This window comes from Manis pentadactyla, unplaced genomic scaffold (genome assembly GCF_030020395.1).
Source record: "Manis pentadactyla isolate mManPen7 unplaced genomic scaffold, mManPen7.hap1 scaffold_703, whole genome shotgun sequence".
NCBI classification, from domain to species: domain Eukaryota; kingdom Metazoa; phylum Chordata; class Mammalia; order Pholidota; family Manidae; genus Manis; species Manis pentadactyla.
In genome coordinates this window covers 1-11,470 of record NW_026645094.1, presented here as the reverse complement: position 1 = coordinate 11,470, position 11,470 = coordinate 1, and the positions used below count along the sequence as shown (strand labels likewise).

General features: G+C 52.9%; 1 long non-coding RNA gene across 1 annotated transcript; it reads right to left on the bottom strand.

Annotated features, from left to right (window-relative positions):
• Positions 1 to 262: 262 nt before the first annotated feature.
• Positions 263 to 10,160, bottom strand: LOC130682487 (uncharacterized). Its single transcript, XR_008995674.1, has 3 exons — positions 10,085 to 10,160; positions 8,920 to 9,032; positions 263 to 341 (listed from the first exon to the last, which is right to left on the bottom strand). It is a non-coding gene; the product is annotated as an uncharacterized LOC130682487 (long non-coding RNA).
• Positions 10,161 to 11,470: the final 1,310 nt, after the last annotated feature.

The following is an 11,470-nucleotide window of genomic DNA, read 5'->3' as shown; positions in this document are numbered from 1 at the left end:
GGTTCCTCAAAAAACAGAAAAGTACAAATACCATTTGACCCAGGAATTCCACTCCCAGCAATGTACCCTAAGAATGCAGGAGCCTAGTTTGAAAAAGACACACGCACCCCTATGTCTATCACAGCACTACGCACAATAGCCAAGAAATGGAAGCAACGTGAGTGTCCGTCAGTAGGCGGATGGATAAAGAAGAGGTGGTACATACGCAAGATGGAATATTATTCAGCCGTAAGAAGAAAAGAAATCCTACCGTTTGCGACAACACGGATGGAGCTAGAGGGTATTATGCTCAGTGAAATGAGCAGGATGGAGAAAGACAAGCATCAGATGACTTCACTCATCTGTGGAGTAAAAGAACAAAGCAGAAACTGAAGGAACAAAACAGCAGCAGACTCACAGAACCCAAGAGTGGACTAACAGTTACCAAAGGGAAAGGGACTGGGGAGGATGGGTGGGGAGGGAGGGATAAGTGGGGAAAAAGAGGCATTACGGCTCGCACACATAACGTAGGGGGTGGGGCGGCGGGGGTGCCGGGGCCCGGGGAAGGCAGCATAACACAGAGAAGACAGGTAGGGATTCCACAGCGTCTTACGACGCCGAAGGACAGTGACTGTAATGGGGTAAGGGGTGGGGGGGACTTGATAAGATAGTGGGAGGGGGAGTCCAGTAACCATGTTGCTCATGTAATTGTACATTAACGGTCACACACACGCAAAAATCACAACGAGCTATCACCTCACACCAGTCAGAATGGCTAGTACCAAAAGAAGAGAAAAAAAAAAAAAACAAAAGAAGCAAAACAAGAAATAACAAGCGTTGATGAGGAAGTGGACAAAGGGAACCCTCGTGCACTGTTGGTGACCATGTAAATTGGTGCAGCTACTATGGGAAACAGTGTGGAGGTTCCTAAAAATATCCATAGCGGTACCACATGACCCAGCGTTCTTTTTCATACACAGCAGTGGAACTCCCTTCAGGATACCGGACCTGTTCCCAATGCATACACCACCAAGCAATTCTCCAACACCAGCAGGGTTTCTGAGAACTCTCAACTCTGATGACATCTGCCTGGACGCAGCACAAGATTCCCCAGGGTAAGGTTTCTATCCTCAAGACTGCCCTCCACCCCCAACTCCAGAGCCCGGTTGCCAGGCCCATGCAATTAGCTTGTGCTTCCCACCTACATACAGGCTAGGATTGGAAGTTCCAACGACCTCCCCCTTAGGTACTGCCCAAGTCGCTAGGGTGCCTCAGCAGCTCAGGAAAACACGTTTACCAGTTTAACAAAGAGTATCATAAAGGACACAGCAGCGCACGCGCGCGCTTCACACGCACACGCACGCGCACACACGGCAAGGTCCCAAGTAAAGGAGCTTCTATCCTCCCGGGACTTGGGGCCTGGCATGGTGGCATGTGCAGGCGACCTGGTTCCCCAAGCATGGAAGCTCTGACAGAGAAGCAGGAGATGAGAGAGAGAGCTGTGCTCTTCTCATAGGGTTCTGTGAGGGCTTCACTGCAGAGTCATGGCTGACTAAATCGCTGGCCATTGCTGATTCAACCTCCAGCCCTCATCCCTTTCCTCTTCCTTCCCTGGGGGCTGGGGGCTGCAAGTTCCCACCCGCTAACCACAAGCCTGGTGCCCCTGGCGACCAGCCTCTACCCTGGGCTAGGGCCCCAAAGCCTCTGCATTAACCTAACAAGACACCCATTGGACAGTCGTGGCTCAGAAGGATTTTCAGGAACTGCGGATGAGGAGCAAGAATACCTAGGAAATGAACAAAATATTAGCAAACCAAATTCAAAAATACATCAAGGGGATCAAACACCCTGATCAAGTGGGAATCATCCCAGGGATGCAAGGATGGTGACAGCATTCGAAAATCCATCCACACCATCCACCACATAAACAGAAAGAAAGACAAAAACCACATGATCATCTCCACAGATGCTGAAAAAGCATCCGACAAAATGCAACATCCATTCACGATAAAAACTCTCAGCCAAATGGGTATACAGGGCGAGCACCTCAACCTAATAAAGGCCGTATATGACAAACCCACAGCCAACGTCATACTCAACAGCGAGAGGCTGAAAGCCGTTCCTCTGAGACGGGGAACGAGACAGGGGTGCCCACTCTCCCCACCGCTATTCAACACAGTCCCGGGGATCCCAGCCACGGCAATTAGACCAGACAAAGAAATACAAGGAATCCAGACTGGTAAAGAAGCAGCTAGGCGGTCACCATCTGCAGATGACACGATACTGTACGTAAGGAAACCCTGAAGACTCCACTCCAAAACTGCTAGAACTGATAACCGGAATACAGCAGAGCTGCGGGACACAAAACCAACACACAGAAATCTGCGGCTTTCCTGTACACTAACAATGAACCAAAGGAGAGGGAAATCAGGAAAACAATTCCATTCACAACTGCATCAAAAAGAATAAAATACCTAGGAATAAACCTAACCAAGGAAGCGAAAGACCTATACCCTGAAAACTATAAGACACTCTTAAGAGAAATTAAAGAGGACGCTAACAAATGGAAACTCATCCCACGCTCTTGGCTAGGAAGAATTAATATCGTCAGAATGGCCATCCTGCCCAAAGCAATCCACAGATCGGATGCAGTCCCTATCAAATCACCAACAGCATTCTTCCACGTACTGGAACAAATAGTTCAAAAATTCATATGGAAACGCCAAAGATCCCGAATAGCCAAAGCAATCCTGAGAAGGAAGAAGAAAGCATGTCTCTGTGTGTGTGTGTGTGTGTGTGTGTGTGTGTGTGTGTGTGTGTGTGTGTGGTGTGTGTGTGTGGTGTGTGTGTGTCTGTGGTGTGTGTGTGTGTGTGTGTGGTCTGTGTGTGTGTGTGTGGTGTGTGTGTGTGTGGGTGGGTGCGGTATCTCGCTCCCCAACATCAAGCTCTACTACAAAGCCACAGTCTTGATCAAGACAGTTTGCTCCTGGCACTAGAACAGAGCCACAGACGGGTGGAACAGAATAAGAGACTCCAGACATTAACCCAAACATATGTGGTCAATTAATATATGATGAGGGAGCCAGGGACATACAATGGGGAAATGACACTCTCTTCAACAGACGGTGCTGGCAAAACTGGACAGCTACACGTAAGAGAATGAAACTGGATCACTGTCTAACCCCATACAGAAGAGTAAATTCGAAATGGATCCAAGACCTGAATGTGAGTCATGAAACCATAAAACTCTCAGGAAAGAACATATAGGCACAAATCTCCTGGACATAAACATGAGCGACTTCTTCAAGAACATAACCTCCCCGGGCAAGGGAAACAAGAGCAGAAATGAACTGGTGGGACTACATCAAGCTGAAGAGCTTCTGTACAGCAAAGGACACCCTCAATAGAACAAAAAGGTACCCTAAAGTATATGCGAGAATATATTCATCAATGACAGATCCGATAAAGGGTTGACATCCAAAATACATAAAGAGGAGCTCACGCACCTCAACAAACAAGAAAAGCAAATAATCCCATTAAAAAATAGGCAGAGGATCTGAACAGACACTTCTCCAAAGAAGAAATCGAGGTGGCCAACAGGCACATGAAAAGATCCTCCACACCGCCAATCCTCAGAGAAATGCAAATTAAAACCACCATGAGGTATCACCTCACACCAGTCAGGATGGCCACCATGGGGAAGACACACAACAACAGACGGTGGCGAGGATGTGGAGAAAGGGGAACCCTCCGACACTGCTGGTGGGAATGGACATCTCAGCTCAACCATTGTGGAAAGCAGTATGGAGGTTCCTCAGGAAGCTCAAAATAGAAATACCACTTGACCCGGGAATTCCACTTCTAGGAATTTACCCTAAGAGTGCAGCAGCCCAGTTTGAAAAAGACAGATGCACCCCTATGCTTATCGCAGCGCTATTTACAAGGGCCGAGAAATGGAAGCAACCTAAGTGTCCATCAGCAGCAGATGAATGGGTAAAGAAGACGTGGTACATACTATACACAATGGAGTATCACTCAGCCATAAGAAGAAAACAAATCCTACCGTTGGCAACAACACGGATGGAGCTAGAGGGTATTATGACTATGCTCAGTGAAATAAGCCAGGCGGAGAAAGACAAGTACCAAGTGATTTCACTCATATGTGGAGTATAAGAACAAAGAGAAACTGAAGGAACAAAACAGCAGCAGAATCACAGAACCCAAGAATGGACTAACAGCTCACAAAGGGAAAGGGACTGGGGAGGATGGGTGGGAAGGGAGGGATAACGGTGGGGAAAAAGAAAGGGGGCCATACGATTATTAGCATGTATAATGTGGGGCGGGGTTGGAGGGGGGCGCGCACAGGGAGGACTGTGCGACACAGAGCAGACAAGTAGTGATTCTACAGCATCCTACTACACTGATGGACAGTGACTGTCACGGGGTTTGTGGGGGGGGACTTGGTGAAGGGGGGAGTCGAGGAAACATAATGTTCTTCATGTAACTGTAGATTAAGGATAACAAAATGAATAAACATAAGAAAATGACAGTAAGAAAATAAAAAGTGTTTCCCAGTTTACTGTGTTGTGTTACTCGTATACCAGACACAGGCCCCAAAACGAGACCAAAGAGAAAAATCTGGGCCGCCAGGCTCAGTGAGAACGTGGAATGTTGCTATGCTGAAACCTGGTGGTCCCTGACCTACGCTTTCCGGGAAGCGAAGAAAGAACCTGCCCGCTAGCTAGAAAGGGAAGTCACGCGGACGGTCCCCTCCTCGGAATCTGTCACCCGCCTGGCTGGCCATGGCGGAGGAAGCATGTCTGGCTCCAGGCCTCCCAGAGAAGATGGGAAGGCCCAGGGCGAGGGCGGGCGGCGCCCCGGCAGCCCCGGCCTCAGGGACCGCGGGGGCACAGCATTGGCCGCCGCGCCCCGGGTCCCAAGCGCGTGCAGAGGCGACACCCGGGCGGGCGTAGCTCTGACAGACGTGAGCACTGCGGCCCTGAATGGTCTGCGTGGTGGTCTGGCTGGCCCTGACACCTGCACGGCCCTCGGCCGGCAGTCCCGGGGGGGGGGGCGGGAGGGCTGGGGACACTACTGGGGCTGGCGTGGGGCCCACGCCCTGTGACACTGGGCCAGGGTCTCCTCTGGGTGGGGCTGGTGTGCTCACGGCAGTGGGGGCTCCCCTCCCCCCTGGGTGACATCACGGTTGCCCGGGCGGCTGCTCTGTGATGCGTCCCCTGGCTGACCTATCAGAGGCTGCCCTAGCTGGGCAGCTCCGTGCGCGCTGAGGAGGTCTGAGGAGGAGTTGGAAGCTCTCCCTAGCTTCGTACCCTATTCTCATGCCTGTCTCAAACGAAGGACCTATGGACACCACACCGCTGGGGCCGGACTCTGACGCGGAGGGCGAGCCTCTGAACACCATGCCGCCCCCGTGGGCCACCGCCGCCCTGGGGCCGGACTCTGACACGGCCGGCGAGCCCATGGACACCACGCCGCCGCCGTGGGCCGCCGCCGCCCTGGGGCCGGACTCTGACACGGCCGGCGAGCCCATGGACACCACGCCGCCGCCGTGGGCCGCCGCCGCCCTGGGGCCGGACTCTGACACGGCCGGCGAGCCCATGGACACCACGCCGCCGCCGTGGGCCGCCGCCGCCCTGGGGCCGGACTCTGACACGGCCGGCGAGCCCATGGACACCACGCCGCCGCCGTGGGCCGCCGCCGCCCTGGGGCGGGACTCTGACTCGGCCGGCGAGCCCATGGACACCACGCCGCCGCCGTGGGCCGCCGCCGCCCTGGGGCCGGACTCTGACACGGCCGGCGAGCCCATGGACACCACGCCGCCGCCGTGGGCCGCCGCCGCCCTGGGGCCGGACTCTGACACGGCCGGCCAGCCCATGGACACCACGCCGCCGCCGTGGGCCGCCGCCGCCCTGGGGCCGGACTCTGACACGGCCGGCCAGCCCATGGACACCACGCCGCCGCCGTGGGCCGCCGGCCCGGGGCCCGACTCTGACACGGCCGGCGCGCCTATGCGCACCACTGCGCCCCTGCGGGCCATCTTCCGGTCCCCACCGGCCCGATGCCACACGTGGCACAACCGCCGGGCTCAGCCCTACCCCCGACGACGGTGACGCGCTGGACACGCCGCCACCCTTGCGGCCGTCTACCGGTCTCCCCCAGCCCCGTACAAGGCCCATGTCCTTTTGTTGGCGCTTCCTATCCTCCCTGCTATCCATTAAAGAAAGTCTTTCCCAGATCTGTGTGGGTGTATTGTATTTTCCCACTAAACCCTGTTCTTGCTAATATGCCTCTGGCTGTCTTTACTCTTTCACTCTGCTACAGAGGAAGAACTCACATACACGAGTGATAACGCTTTGAGCCACACCGAACAATGTAACATGCCCCACGCCCCAGTGACCGGGATGTGGAAGTAGCCGCGTTTTATGACTGTGCGTGCTCCACGCGAGGCCTGCGTGCTGAGCGTTTAAGGGATGACAGCCCAGGGGGAGGCAAGTCCAGAGGAGGGAGACCGGGTTGGCTAACGAGGCCCCTTCCCTCTTCTCTGCCACTGCTCTGAGCTCGCCGCAGGCTAGGGAATCCCTGCTGTGACACAGAAAACCACTCTTTTCATTTTGGTTCTTAAACATGTTTAATTCTGTGTGTGTGTGTGTGTGTGTGTGTGTGTGTGCGCGCGCGCGCGCGTGCGTGTATCACTGCCCCTATCGGTCTAAAAGTAACAAAGAAATGCGCGATAGAGCGAACAACTTGCAAACAGTGACCAGAAAGAGTAAACTTTTCCACTAGCCTCTGGGGATATAGATATCCCAAGTGTTTCTATGCAATTGTAGAAAGATTTTGCTGGAAATCTCGCTGGGACCACTCTGAACCATCACGTTAGTTAAGGCAATAAGCCAGGACAGGAGAGCAGCAAAGAGCACCCACGGTGCGTCTCCTACGTATAAGGCCAAGGGGTACAGGCTTTAATTCTACCACCTCACTTCATCTCACCATGACTGACGTGGGGTGACCCTTACGCACCACCTTCATACATGAGTAAAAAGTTACTTCAGAATCACTTCCCTTAACAGAACATAAATAAATGCAAGGACATCAACATTCCTCGAATTCCTGCCACCGCCACCCAACTCTTTATGCTCAGCACCCTTTCCACACCAACAGAAAACACAGCTCTAAATGCTACTATTCCATTTCAGATAGACCTCACTCACATCTAAATGCCTAAATGCACTGAAACTCCACCTCCACCTTGACAACAGAGGGGAGCAGTTTCCCCGCGAGCTAGCTGGCCTGCCACCTCAGCAAGCCCACGGGCCACTAGCCCACACCAGCCCCGCGTGTCCCCAAGAAGGCGGCTCACTGAACCTGCGACTACACATGCTCTCTGGAGATGGGCGGCCAAGCAGGGCCACCCAGGTGACATCGGCGCGCAGGCACACAGACCTACTACTGGGCGTGCACCTGCCTCGGCCCCAGCAGGCCGGCCGGGGTGCTCCCTGTGTGGGGCCTCGGATCTGCCCCGCAGCTCACGCAGCCGCCCCGGCAGGGCCAGCCCCAGGGCAGAGCACCCGGAGGGCCCCAGCCCGCACTGGTTAGAGAGTCCAGCCGGCCATCTACACCCAGCGGACTCGGGCCACCTACCCAGGTGTTCCAACCCACGGCCACTCCTCTCAAGACCCAAAGACATAGCTAACTCACAGAAACAAACACAAGGAATCAAGACTGAGAAGGAGACAGAGGAATGACTGCGCGCCTAGTGACGGTACGTTGACAAAAATGGACAAAATAAATAAACACATAGATAGATTGAGACAGATACATGAGATAGATGGATAGATTAGATCAGACTGACAGATGAGATAGAATGATAGGTTACATAGACCATATAGATACATATAGAGAGATTAGACAGACTAGGCAGACAGACAGATTAGATAGATGATACATGATAGATCAGGTGGACAGATTAGACAGACACCTATAGATACACATAGATAGATGACAGGTAGATAGATTGATAAGATGACAGACTAGATAGATGATATAGATACATATAGGTTAGATAGCCACATTGATATAGATACATATAGATGACAGATAACAGACAGATAGGTGGTAGATTAGATAGTTTGGATAGATAGACACAGAGATGACAGTAGATAGATGAGAGTAGAGAGATCAGATAGATAAGATAGACAGATAGACAGACAGACAGACAGACAGACAGACAGACAAGACAGACAGGTAAGAAAGCATAATACTCAACAAACCTATCGCTCATAACCAGGAGAGCAACGATGAAAGCACAGAGAAGAACTACAAGCGAAAAGGAGACAGAAATCAAGTTGAAGAAGTGCCATAAGGACACAGCTATCAATTATCACAGTAAAGGGAAAGACTTTAAATGCTCCAAACAAAAGACACAGGGTTGAATGAATGGATGAAAACTCAAGACCGCCTACGTGCTCCCTTACAGGAGGCTCACTTGAGATCCAAGCACACAGACAAACTACAAGTTGAAGGGGTGGGAAAAGGTACCCTATCCAAGTGAAACTGAAACTGAAAAAGAAAAAAAAAAAAAAATTAAAGATGGCTTGGTGGGATTAAAGACGGCAGGCAGTGTGAGAGGGGAGGCAGAAACCTCCTCCGAAAACCACATACATGCGTACATTCATACAGTGTGGAAATACAACAACTACACCAGATCCTGGAAGAGAAGCAGGAGAGGAGGCTGCCGCGGCAGGCCGTCACCTCAAGGTGAAGGGTGACGTACCAAAGCCGTGATCCGGAGGGACCCGGCAGGCCCTTCCCGCACCCGAGCTCACCGGAGGGAGGAAGAGAAACGGAAACGGGGAGGCGGGTGGAGGCCTAGGGCTGCTGAACACCCAGCCCTGGAGATCTGCTCTGGGAGCACGGACCTACCTCACGTGATGCTCTGGAGGACCGGTGGGGTTGGAAAGCAAAGACAGGCGGAGCACTTGGAGAGACTTGAGGTTCCTGCCACTCGCGCCAACACAGGGATCCACATCCGGCTGCTGTGGGATGAAAGAAAGGCGGGCAGTCTGAGAGACTTCCTAACAGCGAGAGAGCTGCTAAAGGGGCAAGGGTTGCACAGAGCTTGCCGCTCGGGAGAAAGCACAGGTGCGCAAAACTGTCCGGGTGCACTCTGCCCAGCAGGTGGGGGAACTTTTAGGAGCTCCGGGCGCTCCACCCACCCTGGCTGCCTACGTAGCTCCAAAGCCCCCCACCGTGATGTGACTGATAACACAACACGGCGGCCTGCTGCACCTTCCTCCCCCGCCAGCACCGGCTCGCAAACCGGCTGCCCCCCTCCATCGCGCCAGGCCAGCGACAGGACGGCCCCACCTACGGCAGCCACGGGTGCAAAGCACAGAGGCTTCTCCCTGCGTGCTCCGCAAACTGGCCCTGGCGGTGGACACAGGCACTGCGGCCGGGAAGCGGGAAAGACCTCTTCCCTCCCGCGGGCACCAGCGCCGCCCCCGTGACCCCTGCCTGCCATCACCCCAAGGGCTGAGCAGCTCCAGAGGGAAAAGCTTCTGGGCGCTGTACAGGGCGCCACCTACAAATACGAAACGTCAAAGCCAAAGGAACCTGGTAACTGGACTCGATCCATCTTTGTGAGAGGGATCTCAACATAAAAATCAGAAACATGCTCATGGAGCTCCAGCAAAAAGTTGCCCCTGTCTCTTGGGCATAATTCTCTCTCTCTGTCTCTCTCTCTCTCTCTGTCTCTCTCCCAGGAGCACTTTGGAGGCCTTGTTCTGAGAGGGATGCTGGGGCAGCCCAGCAGGAACGGGCACAGCTCTCAGATCCACCCCGGCCAGTGCCAGGGCAGTCCCACACGGGGCCTGACCGAACTGCAACGGGGGGACGCCGCACGTGTAACTCCGCAGGAAATAACAGTGCCGCACGCTAGCCTTCCCGTTAATGGCTAGTGGCTAGGTGGCTCCACCGATACCAGGTGACGTCCACATCCCGGGCCTTACCTCCGTGGCAACCTTTTTTCCCCGTGAACCTTGAAAGCAGCACATGGAAAGATACTTACTACCAGTCTCCACCATCTCACCTCTCAGTTTAGGCTCGATGTTCCCGTATCACATCTTCTCCTCTTCGTTCCAGTTTTCTTGGCGGGTTGGTGTTCTGAGGGGGGGAAAAAAAAAAAAAAAAAAAATAATTGACTCAGAATTGGAACGAGATGGCAGGGGGTATAGGATTCTGTTTAAGCACCATCAGTAGAACAAAGACATCCGACAGCATGGGAGGACAGATTCAAAGATGGCATATCCGATAAGGGGTTGATGACATCTAAAATAAGTATGAAGTGCCCACGCACCTCCACACACAAAAAGCAAATAATCCAATTAAAACATGGGCAGAGGATCTGAACAGACACTTCTCCAAAGAAGAAATTCAGGTGGCCAGCAGGCACACGGAAAGATGCTCCACATCGCTACGATCATCAGAGAAATGCAAATTAAAACCACCACCATGAGATATCACCTCACACCAGTCAGGACGGCCACCATCGGGAAGACACACAACAACAGACGGTGGCGAGGATGTGGAGAAAGGGGAACCCTGCGACACTGCTGGTGGGCATGTACATCTCAGTTCAACCATTGTGGAAAGCAGTATGGAGGTTCCTCAAAAAACAGAAAAGTACAAATACCATTTGACCCAGGAATTCCACTCCCAGCAATGTACCCTAAGAATGCAGGAGCCTAGTTTGAAAAAGACACACGCACCCCTATGTCTATCACAGCACTACGCACAATAGCCAAGAAATGGAAGCAACGTGAGTGTCCGTCAGTAGGCGGATGGATAAAGAAGAGGTGGTACATACGCAAGATGGAATATTATTCAGCCGTAAGAAGAAAAGAAATCCTACCGTTTGCGACAACACGGATGGAGCTAGAGGGTATTATGCTCAGTGAAATGAGCAGGATGGAGAAAGACAAGCATCAGATGACTTCACTCATCTGTGGAGTAAAAGAACAAAGCAGAAACTGAAGGAACAAAACAGCAGCAGACTCACAGAACCCAAGAGTGGACTAACAGTTACCAAAGGGAAAGGGACTGGGGAGGATGGGTGGGGAGGGAGGGATAAGTGGGGAAAAAGAGGCATTACGGCTCGCACACATAACGTAGGGGGTGGGGCGGCGGGGGTGCCGGGGCCCGGGGAAGGCAGCATAACACAGAGAAGACAGGTAGGGATTCCACAGCGTCTTACGACGCCGAAGGACAGTGACTGTAATGGGGTAAGGGGTGGGGGGGACTTGATAAGATAGTGGGAGGGGGAGTCCAGTAACCATGTTGCTCATGTAATTGTACATTAACGGTCACACACACGCAAAAATCACAACGAGCTATCACCTCACACCAGTCAGAATGGCTAGTACCAAAAGAAGAGAAAAAAAAAAAAAACAAAAGAAGCAAAACAAGAAATAACAAG